Source organism: Lissotriton vulgaris, chromosome 1_1 (assembly GCF_964263255.1).
Source record: "Lissotriton vulgaris chromosome 1_1, aLisVul1.2, whole genome shotgun sequence".
NCBI classification, from domain to species: domain Eukaryota; kingdom Metazoa; phylum Chordata; class Amphibia; order Caudata; family Salamandridae; genus Lissotriton; species Lissotriton vulgaris.
This window is the reverse complement of record NC_141685.1, coordinates 280,157,912-280,177,319: the sequence shown is the minus strand read 5'-3', so window position 1 is coordinate 280,177,319 and position 19,408 is coordinate 280,157,912. Positions and strand designations below refer to the sequence as shown.

General features: G+C 46.5%; 1 non-coding gene across 1 annotated transcript; it reads left to right on the top strand.

Moving 5' to 3' along the window:
* Positions 1 to 14,221: 14,221 nt before the first annotated feature.
* On the top strand, positions 14,222 to 14,277 carry LOC147746983 (U7 small nuclear RNA). The gene has a single exon (XR_015300495.1). It is a non-coding gene; the product is annotated as a U7 small nuclear RNA (small nuclear RNA).
* The last annotated feature ends 5,131 nt before the right edge of the window (positions 14,278 to 19,408 follow it).

Below are 19,408 nucleotides of genomic sequence, written 5' to 3'. Positions count from 1 at the left end.
CAGCGAGCTGCTGATGGCAGAACAGCATCATCTGGAGAGCTGCTTGTGAGGCTCCTGAGGGGATAGGCCTGCTTAGGACTGTATGAAACGACCAGACTGACAATGAGATGAGCCGCGCCAATGCCACACTCGTAAAGTTATGGCCCTGCTGATTGCGCTGCCCTCATGACACATTGGAACGGAACTTGCTTCACCAGAACACATTAGGAAGGACCTGGCAATGCGGATGGAGACCCTTGAGTTCAGTTCCTGGGCATTAGGTACTGGTTCGCACCTGACATTTTTAGCTGAAATGATAATTGGGGCCCTGTCGTCTCCGCTGGAAAGAGAGCTTGGGGAAGCGGCCAAGAGGAGGGAATGTCCTCTAGACGAAAAAGTATTTAGAATACCAATTTCAGCTCCAGGTTAGCAGAGGGCGCCTCGCCCAGCTCTTGAGATATGCCCTCTTCGAGTGCCATTTAATGGCATTCGAAGGGGAGAGACACACCTTGACATCAGCCGCAATTTATTGACACTGCCGGGGCAGACTTGAGTTGACAGACAGAGGGCTGAGAGGGCTGAGAAGCAGAGTCGGATTGGGATTGAAAATCGGCCCTGGCACACACAAACAAATCGCCCCATTTGCATATCAGAAACGCACAGTGTCAAACGCCGCGTGTGCTAAAGCACACGTCGTGTTTGAAACTCAGCTTTTCTTTTCTTAACAGTGCACCGCTGCGGGGCTGATTGAGGGCCATTGAGGTAGTATTCATATTAATTGCAGCCCATGTGCGCTGCAAATAATATGAATACTAACTCAATGGCCCTCAATCAGCCCTTCAGCGATGCACTGGCAGGAAAGGAATAGAGCAAGTGCAAGGGCCATTTGCACGTGAACGCAAACAGAAAATGATGGGTTTTCGCGCCGCTCGCATCTTAAAAGCGGCGGTGCAAACAGTCTCAGAATGTGAGCGCTAAATATTGAACACTGCGCGCTTGGGGTGCCTTCAGTGGGCGCCCGCGTGGCCGCGCAGCTTATTGGGAACAGTGCTCACTTCCATTATTCAGCAACCCGGTCCTGATGAAGATCCTAAATCAATTGGATCGAAACGCCGTCGACCCGCACTGCAGCGCAACTCATGGCGCATTACCTGCTTTGGTTCCCAAACTAACTACTATTACTTATTCATCAAGGAGGAACCTACAATCTGTATATATTGTGTTAAAAAAAAGTCTTTGCGCTGATCGCTGTTTTTCCACCCTTATGTCACTCGAGCCGTCACTGTTTGTCTCACTATCACGTAGTGCACAAAGCCCCCTTGGATTGCCACCGCATTACTTGCCATTACTGTTCACTATTTTACTTTCTTTGATTGTTTTGCCAATACTGCCTTTCAAATATATGATGCTATATGCACTTTCAAAAACCAAAACATTGTGAGTCTCTCTTTTCTTGTCCAGATCCTTTGTAATGTGTTACACATGCAAATATGTCTGCTGTGCAATTGAATCCCATTGAGATATTGTTGCCTTATACTTTTGAAAATTGCTGGAGGCAAGGAACGCGGCAGCTGGTGCTTTTAAAACGAGAATATACTTGAAAACGGATGCCCCCACCCCAAGTCAGTGCCCGGTGCAGTGGCATCGATTGCACCGCACTAGAGCCGGCCCTGTGTAGGGTCATAACCATTTACAAGCTGTGGCAGTGGTGGTAGCAGCAAAGTGGAGCACTGCAATGCTATTCCCCTGTGGTGGCAGCAGCACGGTGTAGATTCATAACCAGTGTGAGCTGTGGCAGTGGAGGCAGCAGCAAGGGTGCAGAACTATTACTTGTATGAGATGACCCTGTGGAGGCAGCAGCAGGGTGTAGTGAAATCATCTGCGTTGGATGACCTTGTGGGGTCAGCAACAGTGATCCACAACTGTGACCTGTATGAGATTGCCCTGTGGAGGCGGATGCAAAGGTATAGTGCTATATCATGTATGATACAACAGCGTGCATGTTTTTTAATAATTAGAAAGTAACGCCGAATTCACGTCAGCTTAAATTAGCATGAGTAGGCCGCAGCCATCTTGCATTTTTGTGAGGGGCATAAGGAAGCAGTCAAGCTGCTACCTTGGACACTAGTCAAAAAGATTTACCAATCTACTAGTCTTATGGAAAAGGTATTCAAGATGTTTTTGTGTATTTTCTCATTATTTGAAATGTCCATTGTATTTCTGTGTTACATTGTGATTCATAATATTTCCTTTATTTGCTATGCATACCTCAATTTATTAATATGCAGCAGAAAGTAGATGTCTCCAAAACTATGTTATATATTACAATATTGATTGGCTCACTCGAATGATACATTGTTAGTCCGACCTTACTAAGTCACATCTCATTACCAGATATGTGTGTAGCTTCTATGTCTAACACCCACAAAACATGCTGTTTATGGGAGATTCGCCAGGTCTTGTTGATCTGGGCTCAGGGCTCTTAAAGATCTGGCCCGTTTTATAAAGTTATCTGTTTGTTTGCACATTGGAGGAAGGATCATCTCAGAATACAGGGATTTAGACGAATAACCTGCTGCTTCTTCCAACGATTTAGCTATTTTCATTGGGTTTAACTTGCTTATGTAATCTATCCATGCCTCAGGTGGGATAGAGAGAACCCAAGAGTTCTTTGTCCAACAGTTTAGAGCAACTATTCTCTAAAACTGCCTTGTGTATTTTCTTAAAGCGGCTTGATGTAATTTGTGCTAAATGTCATCATATTCCTACCCCTTTTGAGCGATTCAGTGTAGTTTTCCTTTTTCCTTAAATCCATAATCTCTTCTTCTAAGTTATAGATTATTGCAGGACTTTTTTGCACTTGAGCCCGTCATTATTTTCCATCTGCAGCATCTTTCATATAATTGTTTTAATCTTTTTTCGTGTTTTTGTTGAACTATCTATTTCCTTTGTTACTTTCTATATACAGTTCTCATTCTCTGTTACGAGATGATCCTCAGCAAACTATCAGGCCCAAACTTGCTATAGCCATCTTGTTGAAATGTTTTATGTTAGTGGTGTTCCAATGCAATTGTCCATGTGTTGGGCCAACATCACTCTGACCATATCGAGTCTCAAAGGACCATTCAGAGGATTGTTCCTGCCAGGGATCAAAGGTAACTTGAAGAACTGCTTGCTCACTGTGTGTAAAATGTAACAAATTTACTCCTGATATTACATTGAATAATTCATGGTTTGAGATTCTATAGTCTATTGTTGAGATGCCTGTGATGCGTCTTCTAGTGGGTCTAGCAGGTATTTTTGACTCAACTCTTCCATTAATTATGCTGCCACCTATGATTAGTAGGAACGCACGTAGTTGTTTGCCTTGTTTGTCAGCTCAGGTTTACAATTTCTTGCAAAGAGTTATTCAGGGATAGTGCACATTTCTTCTAGGTAGGTCTAGGTGGAATTTCAATTTTACCAGAGTAATCTCAGTATTTTTTGCAATTCCGTATTACTCGTTGATGCGGAACGGGACTACCAATAATAACACGATTGCACCCACTCACGTAATTAAGAGTAATTTGAGCCTGTGGAGGCTTTATGTAATGTAGACAGAGCGCTCAACATAATAACAAAGAGGGTTCACTGTGAGACATTCTTTAATCACTGTCCCTTAAAGCGTGGCTCTTATCTGAAAGCACGTTGGAACTAGGGCCGCTGATATGTGGGGGCTGGAGAGGCCAGGCACCCCACAATCATAATGCCGATTGTAGCACCCGCACTTTAGCTTTAAACATCTGAAGCTAAAGCGCGTGTGCCGCGATTGCTTCAAAAGTAAGGAAATAGAAAATGTGCATTTTTCCTATTTCCTTACTTTTGAAACAATCGCGGCACCTGCACTTTAGCTTCAGATGTTTATAGCTTAAAAGCGAGTACCGCAATTGTAACTAAAATAAACAAATAGGGGGGAAAATGACAGCCACATATTTTTTTTCTTATGTTTGTTTACTTTTGTAATAATGGTCGCGTGTGTGCCCCATTGAAACAGAAGTTAAAAAATAGTGAAGAAAAAAAAAGCACGGAATCAATTGTCCCGTTTCTATGCTACCCTCAGAGGGAGAGGCTGTGGTTCAGGGGTTAAAGCTGCTGACTCAGGAGTTCGGGGACCAGTGTTGAGCCTCAGCATCGGCTCAACAATGGTAAATATTAGTGACTCAGCAATTGTAATTATTAGCAAATCATGCTTCTTTCAAAAATAAATAAATAAACAGGGATCTCTTAGGGCAAGAGGAGAGAGACAAAAACAAATAACTAAGAGGCATATTATCAACGGCCAGCAATAATTATCGCTGGCCGTGCTTAGCGATAATTTTGTTATCGCAGGCAATGTCTGGAATTTACTGCCCTGTTTGCACATTATTACCAACGTGTTTCTCCAAGGATAAAAATTCCAGAGATAGTGAGGTTATCACCCTTTTGCAGGGAACATCGCTGGTTTTCCAGCGATGTTCCCTGCGAAACGGTGATTACCATGCTGATACGACTCACAGGGTCGTATCAGCATAATCCACCCCAATGTTGGAGATTGGTAAGTCTGCATTTTAGCAGACGTTAGATTTGGAGAAAACAGAGGTTTTCTCTAAAATCTAACGTGTGCTAAAATGCTGGGACAGCCTTGTAAATATTGTGATGTTAACATCAGCGATATTTGCACGGTAGTCCATCCGAGGGGACGCCCAGTGACGCCCACTTTGCATCTCATTAGAGATGCAAAGGGAGGCGTTGGGAAAAAAAGGGTGCTAACATGCGATTATGCATGTTAGCACCCTCTTGTAAATAGGGTGATAGTTTTATCTCCACTGTTTTGGCTTGATAAAGCGTGAAGACTTGAAGACTGTCAGGATGGGAGAGCGGGATTTCTCTCACCTAGCTGCAACCAAGTGGAATGAACTACCTCCCAATCTCAGACTGACAGAATGTCTCTTATCATTTAGGAAACAATTAAAGACACTACTCTTCCCTAAACCAGAATAATCAGTAATCAATGCGGTTACCGTACCCCTCAGCACCAAACCTCAGCGCCGTGATATCCTACCTAGGATGATTGTTAGCGCTTTATAAATAAATTAAATACAAAAATACAAATAAAGCCCTTGTAAATATGCCCCTTAATCTCCCTATGCCTATCCAAAAATAAATGTGTCCGCCTGCAGTCGTAACTGATGTTCTTCTTGGAAAGTGCTTCAATACCATTGGGTGGAGTTTGTTGACCTTCAATAGCCAGATGGGAAGAAACTGTACTGTGTGATGGCCAACTAATATGTTCTCAGAGTGAAATCGTCGGAAAGAGAACTAAACACACAAAGGAAGGACTTTGACAGAAATGTACCAATAAGAAGCCAGCATTTCTGAATGTCATAATTAGTAACCAATAGCAATCAGTGGGCTTGCCAAATCCCACAGAACAGATATATCAGGTCGATCTAAGTTTGACCTAAAAATGGTGAAATTTAGGGGCAGAGTTACAAGCCCCTTGCGCCACCGGTGTGTCACTTTTTGTGATGCACGGTGGCCCATTTTACTGCTCCATATTTACAAGGACAAGAAAAGCCCCCCTGTGTGACTTTTCCTTTCCTTGTAAATATGACCCCTTTGCACGCAGTACTTTGCGTGAAAGGGTTGTTCCATGGGTGTTGCTGTGGGTGTTCCCATGCAACACCCATGGAACCAGACACATTTCCAGATTTACGAGGAATTGTAAATCTGGAAAAAATGTGTGTGAATGCTTTGCCTCGCATGGGGAGGCGTAGGGAGGCGCAACGAGGAGAGATGTATTAATTTCTTCAAGTTTTCTTTTCCTCTTTCCATGTGTGCTGCATTCTGCAGCACACATAAAAAGAGGAAATCACCCTCTACTGATTCTTTTATGTATAGGAAGGGTTCACTTAATGCACATAAACAATCATTGAAACAATGAAGCTTTTTTACTTCTATGTGTACTAATGCAGCACATATAGAAGTTGTAAAACAGCATTTCAGATTGTTTTTGTGCAGGAAGGGAACCCTTCCTGCTCAAAAACAATCTCCCCACCACGCAGGCATCCTTGCACCATGGTGCAAGGGTGTCTGCGCCGGCGCATGGAAGCAGTTTGTGCCTCAGCACAGGGAGAAGCACAGAGATGCGACATATTGTTGTAAATATGTCGTATCCCTGTGCCTTGAAAGTGACTCCATGCGACGCAGCCAAATGGCATGTGTTCCACACTGAGTCACTTTCTTGTAAATCTTCCCCAAAGTCCCTAAGCAGAAAGCGCAGAAGCAAACAATTCTGCCGCAATACTCCAGGCCCCACAAAGTACATAAGAAGATACAACAGATGATCCTAGGGCACAAGCGCCATAGGATAGACCTGAACAAACACAACAGAGGCACGTTATAATTGTTTTTGTGTGCAGATTTTATATACTCGACCCTAAGGTATTGGAGCGCTTTACATGAGCCCCCCCATGGAAAAACCCACATGAAACCTGCGCAGGGCTTTACAACGTGGCACATCTTGTAATAACCCCGCACCATGGTGCATCTTTTGCGCCGTCGCTGCGTCATTACGCATGGTGCATCTTTTGCGCCGTCGCTGCGTCATGACGCAACGGCGGCGTAAAAGAGGCGCAAGGGGCTTGTATATCTGCCCCTACGTGATTTGTCAGAATCACCGTATGTGGATGGGCTCAGTACGAAAAAAGAAGCTGGATTTACACCTTCCCTTTAACCAGATCCATGTGGACGAGCCCAAAACGACTTAAATACTTACAGCCTGATTCATGTAGGTAAATTGCACTCGCAAAGGGCCAGATTCATTTGGTATTCATGATACCAAATGCAAAAATCGCTATGTAAGAATTCGCATATTTGCGTGGAATGGCATTTAAGGAATCTCTAATAGAAATTCCTCAAATGCTATTCATGACACACAACAAAATTGCGATTTTGGACTTTTGGGGCCGCTATTTACCGACAGGTCAGACCTGTCGGTAAATAGCAAAAACTCAGAAAAATGCTTTTAAAAGCATCATTCAAAGTTGCATGTAGCACACACACATGTCCTTTGGACATGTGTGTGCGCAACACCTGTCCAAAAGTGCATTTTAGGGGTGCTACAGGGCGTCCTTTGGACACCCCTGGCACCCTTAAAATCGCTATCTCAGTTGCGAGTAGCAAATTGCTACTCGCAAATCCCCATTCATTCCAATGGGCCTCTTGGCCCATAGGAATGATTGGGGAGTATTTGCGAGTAGCAAATTGCTACTCGCAAATAAAGAACATGTAGGAATCGCTATTTAAGTAGCAATTCCTACATGAATGCCGTTTTGCGTGTCCTCAATAGCGAATTGCTATGAGCGATTCGCTATGATTCTCTATTAGGGACACGCAAAACGGCATGTACATGAATCAGGCTGTGTCCTCAATAGCGAATTGCTATGAGTGATTCGCTATGATTTTCTATTAGGGACACGCAAAACGGCATGTACATGAATCAGGCTGTAAGATGGAACACGCGAAGTACTTCCCAACGTGCGACTATTTTATAATCTACTTTTAACAAGTCAATTGGCACCCTGCAGCGCAGAGAACCTACAAAAATTACTCTCAATATATATAAGCAGTCTCATCACTTTCACACGAAGTACAGTGACTGAAGACAACAAATGAGAGGAAAACACAACCATTTTGACAACTGTCTATAGTCGAAGAAGGGTACAAACTCAATTTATATCACTCTGATATTGTGGTTGTTTAATTGCACCTCATTAAAAAAATCCATACATATAATAAATGAAGGTATCAATAATAACATATGATTTATTCCTAAAGAATGTATGTATTCAGATGAAAATTAAACGTTCTTTCTTCGCAAAGGGTTCTGGTCATGCAAATTTCTAAGAGGATTGTGGTTCCTGCAGACGTAATTTCCTGCACAGATATCCTTATAAGGGAACTTTGTTTGATTGGCTGCATAAATGGCGGCCCTTCTCTTTTCGAATTGTTTTGTTACTTGGCTCTGCAGAAAGGATTCATGTCTGTTCTGAGTGTCCAGTGCGTTATACGCGCAATCTCTCTCACCTGTTGACAAATATGTCAATTTATTTGTGCCTTCTGGCTTCGAGGGTGGTGCGACCCTATCACGAACCTCAAGTTTCCAAACTACAGTTAAATATATATTCTCGTCATAATTAAAATCGTCATGAATGTGGATGATTTCTTCATCTACTCCTTTGTTTGGAAAATGAGCACAACAGGCTGTAGACTTGTGTTAGAAGCGTGAGGGTGCAGTACCTCAGCTCGTTACTAGATGTCCCTGTAGTCAGCTGCAAAATGTACAGCCCGCAGCGTGAGGTCACTGTGGAGTCATACAAGGTTTTCTATTTCAATTTATTTTATTTGTTTGATTAATTAAAATCTTACAAAAGTTCCAAGATTGTGATCAAATATAAAAGATTAAAAGCACATATATGATTGATACCATATCTTAAATATGCTAACTTAATAATAGGCAGTACACAAAAGAGCAGATTTACAATAACTAGCTTATCCCTGCATATCAGCAGGGATGCGCCAGTTATTGTGCGCCATGCCTCTGCCACCATGGATGCGCCGCATTTACAATGCGGCGCACCATGGGGCAATATCGGTACAATGCTTCGCATCTGCAGTCCTGTCAAGTATCACGCAACAGGTGTGACACTCACGCATTTCAGTGCGGTGTTCCGCAACACCGCACTGAAATGCATTATCACGCATTTTGCCGACTCATAAACTCGAGCCACCAGAGGCGCCTGTGCACGGCTCCTGCTGCTCCGAGTCCAAGAGACGTGCTGCTGCCAGTGCCAGCAGCTGCTCTCGTTCATAAATAGTTAATCTCTTATGTTGTAATGGCTGCTCTCAGCTTATGGGCTGAGTGAGAGTGCGGCAGCGCTAGGCGGCTACAATGTAACAATGCTGGCTCCAGGCTGGCCGCGCCGCTGTAATTTCCTGCCGCGCCACGGCTGATGTTTGACACAGGACACAGTTATAATTAATTAGGGGGGCGGGCCACCTTCTCAGCACGATGCTGGCTGACACAGTTATATTTACAACAAGGGGTGGTGAGGGACAGAGTCTCTGAATTAAGCAGAAAGCTCTCACCCAGTCAAGAGATCAGGGCTAGATCCAACACCGTTTTTTAGCTCACTGCACCATCCCAGTTTCAGAAACTGGCTGTATGCAAATTAGTCTGTTCCTGTCCCAGTGCATGATGGGAACAGGGCAGACCAAACTACAAAAGCCAATGCTTACAGTGGGAAGGAAACAAGCTCCCAGGGAACGGTTTCTGGCATTACAGCCGTCTTCGGCCCGGTTTGCTTGAATCCTGAGGGTGCAATGAGCAAGGGTCTCACATCTGAGAATAGCCTTCCACGCTTAGGGTGGACAAAAATATTTACAATAAGGGGTGGTGAGGGACAGAGTCTCTGAATTAAGCAGAAAGCTCTCACCCAGTCAAGAGATCAGGGCTAGATCCAACACCGTTTTTTAGCTCACTGCACCATCCCAGTTTCAGAACCTGGCTGTATGCAAATTAGTCTGTTCCTGTCCCAGTGCATGATGGGAACAGGGCAAACCAAACTACAAAAGCCAATTCTTACACTGGGAAGGAAACAAGCTCCAGTTAGGCACTCGGACCACGGGCGCCAAGGTATATCCTCGCCCGTCGCGGCATTTACACTGTACTTCAGGACTTGACTTGGACAACAGATGAGGTGCACGGCCACACGTAGCGCGGGTTGGGCGGACTGCAGACAGTGATGTTAGCTGCCTCACATTCCGCGTTTAGAGAGGGCCGGCCGCGGGCCCTAATTATGCAAGAATCTGCCGCAACCGAACCCACACCGTGGCCGGAGAGGGGTGCTGCACTACAGTCTAGCAGCCATATGAATGACGGGGCCAGAGCGAACTTTAGCACCTCAGATCTGTCCTGTCCTGCAATCAGGTCGCCTCGCCACGCTAGGACAGGACAGGCCCAGGTCAGGATCTAAATAATAAAGGCAATGCCGCCCGCCAGCAATTTTATTTCCGAGCAGCCGGGGCCAGCCAACCCGAGGGCACTGGTGAAAGACAGGGCCTAGCCCTGCTGCATCATGCAGTCACAAGAGATCGCGGTCCGGTGAGAGGGCCCGTCCTCACTGGTATAGAGAGTCACGCCGGCCGGCGCAGTAAGCGAGGGGCAGAGTAAGAACAGAACAAGCCGAGAGGATTTATTCATTCCCCCCCTACCCCAAGGTTGGTGTGAGTGGCAGATTCTCTCTATGGAAGGGTCGGTGCACGGACAAAGGATCGATGAGAGACGCAGCTTACTTTTGCTTGTCTCTAACTCTGCAGAGGCGCATACTTACCAATGCAATAATTGCTTATTGGATGAAGGCTTTCTTATGCCAAAGAAACTAGCGCCACAATTACTTTTAGTAGATGTTCCCGCCTTCCTGGGCCTTGTCAGGTCCTCATTCGATTGTACAGTCTGACAGGATGTTTCATTTCGTGCCTGCCAGCCGGGCCCCAAGGCACCCAGGAATTAATTGCTGTTCCTCTGCGCGCCCCGATGCATGGCCCAGAGTGAAAGGAGGAAGCCGGTGACAATCGATCACCTGTTCACCTCCTCATGACCTGGGCACACACTGTTGCTGTCTGTGCCCTGCCCAGCCAGTCAGAGCCCAACTAGTGCCCCGGGCCGAACTCACCATGCAACCGTGATTCTCATAGTGAGAGCAGGTGGCACAGGTTAAGACTGCAACATGGCTGGCTGACTTTTAAGAAGAGACAGGCTAACGATCTCCGCTGTGACACTCAGGCAGCTCCTCTCAGTGGATCATTCTGACTATCAGGAGACCACACCAGGTAAGTCAGATATTCATTTAATAATTCGCTGATGAAACTCAAAATGTTTTTTAGGAGAATGGGGAGGGGGCCTCCAGCACAGCATAGCGCTTTCTAAATGGGTACACTGAAGTTGTCTGTTTGTGCTGTAAATGCAGGCCATCTCTGAGTTTTGTCTGTACTAATAAATCATCAAACTGCTAGTTTAGTTAAAGGTTTAATTATCCTTACTTGACAGTGGTAGTACAAGCAGCAGCCTTTATTTTCCCAGCACTGTGAGACTTGCTTAGTCAGAGTTAAGGCAGATGATTAATATCCCCGCTAGAGAGCTGTCAGAGTTTGTCTCATGGCTGTTTTCACTCACTATTAAGTAGAGCAGAGAGTTTATATGCATACTGCAAAGAAAGTCTAACAGCATATTGTATTGTAATGAACTGTATTATATGTAGATAGCTCAGTGGGTTGCTTCTTTTGTCAAAGAGAACCCTTTGATTTTTGTGGTTCAGCCGCACCTGAAGCTGAGGTTGGGGTGGAGGTTGCTGATTATTTTAAAAAAATTATAATTGCTTTAAAAGCACCTGCTACGGAGTTCGCATTTCTTATTGCTGAACTCAGTGTGATTTCTGAAATGTGTCTGTTTTCATGGACTTCATTGCATAATTCGGCCACAAGAAGTGTAGCTCTAAGTGTCATTCATTTAGTTGTTAAATGTCTTTTGTAAATCCACCAAATCTATGAAAATGTCACACATAAGCAATCTGAAACATTAGCAGCTTTGCTCAAATAAATGTAATTTCTGACATTTATATGATTCCCTCGCCTTTTACTGCTTGATTTTGCTAGCGAGAAAGTGTCACTCATAGTCGTTGAAATGTCACTCATAATTACACTGAAATTATGAAAATGTCACTCATAGCAATCTGAAACCTTGGCAGCTATGTAACCGCGGTTAGCGCTGCTTTTTTTTTTATCACTAACTGGGTTAGCGAAATCCTTGATAATAGGAGAAATGTTGCTTAACAACATTTCTCCCATCATTTTTCTCTGGAACTGCCCCCTTTGCATCTCATTAGAGATGCAAGGGGAAGCGTACAGAAAAAGGGTGCTAACATGCGAATTTGCGTGTTAGCACCCTGTTGCTGATAGGGAGATAATTTTATCTCCGCTTTCTTGGCTTTTAAAGCCAAAAAAGCGGAAATAAATCCCTTGATAATATGCCCCATAGAGGCATAAAGTAAACCCTCATCAGAATACAGAGAAATGACATCTGTTCTTTTAGATAGTTGTCCTGAACCCTCCTGGTAGAAACATAATAAAGTTGGATAGACTGATGAGAGCAGTTAGTTGTTCGGCAGAAAAAGAGCTCCTCAGACATGTGTGCGAGACAACTTTATCGTCATTCTGTCAAGGCCGACATTTTACCCCAATCTGTCATGGCCGCTTGTTAGCAAAATATCTTCCCGGTTTTAAGTCCTTCAACCCGATCCAGCATGGACGCCACGCCTCTCATTCCAGTGACGTCCAAACCAATGGCGATCCATTCTAAACCAGTGAGGTGTTTGGTTTGTCGGATCTCAAGCAGGGCGTGGCCCTTGCATATATTCTGTGCAATGCCATGGACTTCTTTTCTTCTTTTTTTTTCTTTGTTAAATTGCCAATAATAACATCTTTTAGTACCCTCAGATCTTTTACTTCTTTCCATTTCAATCAACAATTAATATATTAAATCTGACCTATCAAAAGTAGGTATTTCTAAGCCCTACCACGTGAAAGTGCACACTTACAGTCAGAATAGCTCTTTATTATTAGTGTAGAAGGTTTCTTATAAAGAGAAGTCGCTACACCATGGTAAATATAAGGTATGAAGAATTTGTAATGTAATTTAGAAGAATTGGATCGTCGAAAAATGATACTGTATTACTTGGATCCTGATTCAAACTCGCATTAATATGAAGTAGGGAATAATGTCATGGTCAATGTATGGATATTTCTTACTATGCTACTCAATGGTGGGTGTTGCCAGCAGATCTATACTACTATTATAAGGAGAGAATTTGCACCTTTTGGCCAGGCAAACTCGGGAACCACAGCACCAATCACAACACCCAATACAGTGTTGGAAAGGGCAGTTGCAGCAGAAGGACATAGGCTATGCAGACGCCCACCATATACATTTAAAATGTAAAAGAACCGTGCCAGCAAAGTAGTCCCTTGTGGGCGTGTCTGCATTGTGCTGTGGGTGTGTGTTGGGGGCGTGACAATCGCTGGGGGCATTCCGTCACAAGTGTTGTTTTTTCTTCCCAGGTTCTATACATTCCTGCTCCCTTTAAATAGTAATTCAGTGGAGGTCCCATTCTCTTAGAACCACCCCAAGCACAGTTATGGGCAAAAATACAACTAAAAGGCCCTGCAAAGCATTATGGGATAAGCTTAGCATAATTTTTAGCATTCATGAAAGGGTTTCAATGTTTTTGAATTTTACTCATCAGGGACATCTTGGGACGACGAGGTGAACTGCAGCTTGATGTATAATATTTTAAATGCTATTGCACTTGCCTCATCAGGGACATCTAGGGACAGCGAGGTGTACTGCAGCTTGATATATAATATTTTTAATGCTATTGCATTTGCATCATCAGGGACATCTAGGGACATGAGGTGAACTGCAGCTTGATGTGTAATATTTTAAATGCTATTGCATTTGCCTGGTAATATGCCCCAATGTTTTTACCGATTTAAGAGTGAATCAGTGGGTCTCATCAGGACCTGGTGCAAAATATAGAGGCATAAAGTAAACCTTCATTAGAACACAGAGAAATGACATCTGTTCTTTTAGATAGTTGTCCTGAACCCTCCTGGTAGAAACATAGTAAAGTTGGACAGACTGATGAGAGCAGTTAGTTGTTCGGCGGAAAAAAGAGCTCCTCGGACATGTGCGCGAGACAACTTTATCGTCATTCTGTCAAGGCCGACATTTTACCCCAATCTGTCATGGCCGCTTGCTAGCAAAATATCTTCCCGCTTTTAAGTCTTTCAACCCGATCCAGCATGGACGCCACGCCTCTCATTCCAGTGACGTCCAAACCAATGGCGAGCCATTCTAAACCAGTGAGGTGTTTGGTTTGTCGGATCTCAAGCAGGGCGTGGCCGAGGTACTAATATTTGCATCTTTTCTGTGCAATGCCATGGACTTCTTTTCCTTGATTGTCTTTGTTAAATTGTCAATAATAACTTATTTTAGTGCCCTCAGATCTTTTACTCCTTTCCATTTCAATCAACAATTAATATAATAAAGGGGACCTATTAAAAGTAGGTATTTTTTAGCGCTAGGACTTGAAATTACACTGACCACAATTACTATGGCTCTTTACTATTTGTCTAGAAGGTTTCTTATTAAGAGAAGCCGTCACATCATTGTAAAGGAAAGATATGAAGAAAGTCTTCTGTTCTAATCTAGAATGGTTGGAGTGCTGAGTAATGATTTTAGGATCTCGATATGAAACTCGTTTAAATAAGTAGTGGGAAATAATGTCACGGACCATTTATGGCTATGTCTTACTATGCTATTCAATGGTGGGTGTTGCCAGCAGATTTTATATAAACGAGTACAGTGAGGTTCGTTGTTGATTGCTGAAAGTGCCCAATTAATTTGAGCTTGTTTTGTTAACTGGATTTCTTTATTCCAGGTTACCTCCGTTCTAGATTTGCTGCTAAATAGAATCCTTTGCAAGAAGTTGTCCCTCCAGCGGTAAATAAATGATTGCAACGAGCTAAAAGTTCAACAAAACAGACTTGCACAGTGTTAAGTAGCGGGCCCTGGGCCCACTGGCTAAAGAGACACTGACACTAGTGACATCACAGTCGAGGTGCGAAATATGGATTCCGCGAGGGAAGGCCGAGGCCGAGTAACAATTAACTAAATATCTCTGGAGGAGCAGGAAGAGGTGCAGTACCACTGGCAGTCCCCAGAGGTCCCTGTAGAGTTCTATAGCAGCAACTACACTGGTGATCGCAATAAAGGCCAGCTCTCTGCTTTGAAATATATATATAGATCAGGGGCGCAACTAGGTCTTAATTTCGGGGGGGGGCTAACATGGCAGATGAAGGGGCGTGGCTAATGTAAATCAATGGGGCGGAGCTAAAATGGCAGATAATCAAGATCGGTTAATGCTCAGGTCAAGCTGAGAAAAAAATGTGGTGAGTTCTGCATTTGAAACTGGACAACAATTAAAGCACACATTTTTGTTAGTTTGATGCATTGCCCCCCAAGACCCATACTCACCCTGATTCTTAAAATTACCCCTGGCACACCAAAACACATACCCACGCTGAACCCTAAAATTAACCCCCTCACACCCTAAAACCCATACCCGCCCTGAAATCTATAATTACCCCTGGCACCCCAAAACCCATACCCATCCTATCCCTAAAATTATCCCTCCCCGGCACCCCAAAACCCATACCCACCCCACACCCTAAAATTACCCCCTGGCACCCCAAAACCCAATACCACCCTGAACCCTAAAATCACCCCCCTGGAGCCCCAAAACCCATACCCGCCCTGAACCTTAAACTTCCCCTGGCACCCCAGAAACCATACCCATGCTGAACCATAAATTCCCCCTTGCCCCCCAAAACCCAAACCCACCCTGAACCTTAAAATTACCCCAGGCACCCCAAAACCCATACCCATGCTGAACCATAAATTTCCATCTGGCACCCCATAACCCATACCCACCATGAACGCTAAATTAGCCCCTGACATCCCAAACCCACACCTGCCCTAAACCCTAAAATTACCCCTGGCACTATAAAACACATACCCATGCTGAACCCTAAAATGAATCCCATGGCACCTCAAAACCCACACCCACCCTGAACCTTAAAATTACCCCTGGCACCCCAAACCCCATACCCATGCTGAACCATAAATGCCCCCCGGCAACCCATAACCCACACCCTCCCTGAACCATAAATTCCCCACTGGCACCCCATAACACATACCCACGCTGAACCCTAAAATGTCCCCTGGCACCCCATAACCCATACCCACCCCGAACCCTAACGTACCCCCCTGACATCCCAAAACCCACACCTGCCCTAAACCCTAAAATTACCCCTGGCACTATAAAACACATACCCACGCTGAACCCTAAAATTAATCCCATGGCACCCCAAAACCCACACCCACCCTGTACCTTAAAATTACCCCTGGCACCCCAAACCCCATACCCATGCTGAACCATAAATCCCCCCCCCGGCACCCCATAACCCATACCCACCCCGAACCATAAATTCCCCGCTGGCAACCCATAACCCATACCCACCCTGCACCCTAAAATTGCCCCCTGACACCCCAAAACCCACACCTGCCCTGAAACCTAAAATGACCCCTGGCACACCAAAACACATACCCACGCTGAACCCTAAAATGTCCCCTGGCACCCCATACCCACCCTGAACCCTAAAATAGCCCCCTGACATCCGAAAACCCACACCTGCCCTAAACCCTAAAATTACCCCTGGCACCCCAAAACCCATACCCATGCTGAACCATAAATTCCCCTGGCACCCGGGCGTGGCTACGCAGGCGATCGTAATGGCCGCCTGATTGTAGAGCTCCGCCGGACGGGCTGAAAGACGGCGACATTTCCATGTGATCCGGCGCTGCCAGGGGTCTGCAAATGCCCGCCTCTGTCCCCGGGGGCCGTGGAGTGCTGATGGTCGCTGCCTGAGATTGGGGGACGGCGTAGACGTTGAGGCTTGCGGAGGGGTGGTGGGGCCTGTGGGGTCCCGCCGGACGTGCACCCTAACGCGCCGGAGCGCCTGGTGAGTCTCCCTCGGGTTCCTGCGCCCCCCCCTTGGCATCCGGGTTGCTGTTCTGCCCCCCCCGGTCCGTTGCTGGTCCCGGGCGGGTCCCTTTGGTGGGGGTTTTTGGCCCCCGGTGCTGCTCCAGACCTTCGGGCCTGGTCCGGCCTCGGGAGCCGGGGCCTCGATTTCTGGGCCTGCCTGGACTGGGTGGTGACGGGTGGGGGGCGGCGGGCGGCTGTCCGGGGTGCGTTCGGGGGGTGGCGGGGGGTGCGCGGGGGGGTCTCTCGGGGGTCTCTAGAGCGGCCCCGCATATCTCCATCTGGTGGGGGCTCTACATTCTCGCCCCCGCCGTTGTCTTTTGCCATCGACACACGCCTGTTCCCTGCGCTGCCCATACCTTTGCTCCTGCTGCTGCCCCCTCATCCTACCGGCCGGCTGGAGGCAGGATGGGCCCACCAGCCACAACGCGACGGAAGGACCCCACTCAGAAGAAGCTCAGCTTCGATAAACCCCCCATCTGCTCGGCCGACAATCAGACTGCCAGACCTGCTGCTTCGGCTAGCCCTGCGCCACCGGACATGGCGGGGATGGTGGCTGAAATGCTTGGTGAGATGCGAGCGGGGTTCAAGGCCATTGACTCCCGCTTTGACGCCCTTGATCAGAAGATGGCCGAGATGGGCGCGAAAATTCAGTCTCACGACCGGCGTCTGGATTTGGCTGAGTCCTGAGTCTCTGATCTTGAAGATGGTGCTACTTCCACGCTGAAACGACTGGAGCGAGTGGAGAAGATCCTCAAGGAGGTGGCCATTAAGAACGAGGATTTGGAGGCGCGCAGTAGGCGCAATAACATTCGCATTCTTGGTGTGGCGGAGACGACGGCCACTGGCCGCTTTGACACTTTTGTGGAGCAGCTTCTGATCGAATTGTTTGGCAGGGACACCTTTACAGCTAGCTTCGTGGTGGAACGGGCGCATAGATCATTAGGCCCTCGTTCTGCCCCGGGCCTGCCACCTCGCCCCATCATTGCCAGACTCATGAATTTTAGAGATAGGGATGCTGCCCTGAAGGCCGCTCGTGAGGCGGGCGAAGTGAAATGGCAGGGTGGGGTACTTTCTTTCTTTCCTGACTTCACGTTGATGGTGCAAGACGCCTGTCGTAAGTACACTGGTGTTAAGGCCTCGCTGCGCAAGCTGGGACTGCGCTATGGCATGCTGTACCATGCCAGACTGAGGGTGGACGTCGATGGCAAGTTTTGCATCTTTGACTCCCCCACCGAAGCACAGGAGTTCTGCCTAGCCTATAAAAACAGAGGGTCTCCGCGGTCCTCGGACAGAGCGCAGCAATCCCCTAAAAACATGGACTCGCAGGCTAGCGCTGACCTTTTTGCTGAGAGCGGGCAGGGCTGACTTCTGCCTATTTTTCGATAGGCCACTCATTAATACCCTGTACTGCTAACTGCTCGATTCCTCTGGCAGGGCCCTTACACGTTGATATGATTTGAATGTCGACCTGATTGTTGCGTCTGCCCGGCGGAGCGTTGCCTCCCCCCATGGCGCGAGCCGTTTGGTGCTCATTTCTGAGACTGTTTTTCTTTTGCAAGATTTGCATTGGACTCTTACTTCTTTCTACTACTGTTGGTATTGTTTTTTGGGTCGGGTGGTGCCTCCGTGGGGTTTCCGTGAGACTGGGTGGTGGGTGGGTAGGGGAGGGTGTTTCACGCATTAGTTGGAATGTTTCTGTGCATGCTTTGTTTTTTGTTTCGAGAGATGTCTGTTTTGCGGGAGGGTGGCGGCGGGTACACACAAGACTGTTCACTGATATCCTGTACGGTTTTGCATGGCTAGGGTAGGCCAGCAACCTGGTCCTTCCAAACTGGTGCTGATGTCGTGGAATGTCCGGGGACTCAGCGACACTAGAAAACGGAAGCAAGTCCTGAACTATGCAGCCCGACATGGGGTTGATGTGTTGTTCCTCTAGGAAACACACCTGGGACAGGCTGATTCCGCTATGGTTGCCAGGGGTTGGGGCGCACACAGGTTCTTCGCCAACTACAGCAGGTATGCGAGAGGGGTGGCCATTTTAGTGCACCGAGGGGTCCCTTACGTGCACTCTGACTGCATTCTTGATAAAGAAGGTAGATATGTGGTGGCCACTGGGACTCTTCTCGGCTTCAAGATTACTTTTGTTGTAGTGTATGGGCCCAATACTGACTCCCCTGCCACGCTCCAGTGTCTTCATGACGATTTGCTACGCATCGACACTGACATGTTGGTGGTGGGTGGAGATTTTAATTTGTTGATGGACCCAGCACGCGATAGCACCTCTACATCACCGGACTGCAAACCTCGCTCCCATGCTGTGCTCTCAACCATGTGTGCACACTATCCCCTTATTGATATCGAGGCCCGGCTTCATCCCCAATCGCCCGCTTACACACATCATTCTGGGTATCATAATACTAGCACCAGGATCGACTATTGGCTCCTCTCCCCGGGTGTGGTGGGTTGGGTGGATACTCACTCTATGCTCCCCCGTACCTTTTCAGACCACTCTCCTCTACTTTTGACTCTGCTAGTTCCTAGACTGGGAGGGTACGAGAGACAATGGCGCTTCCCTGGCAAGGCATTGGCTGACCCGGTTTTTAAGGAGGACATTCGCAAGGCGATTGAGGACTATTTTGAGCTTAACTCAGGCACTGTCGACACATGGGCCACACTGTGGGAGGGTT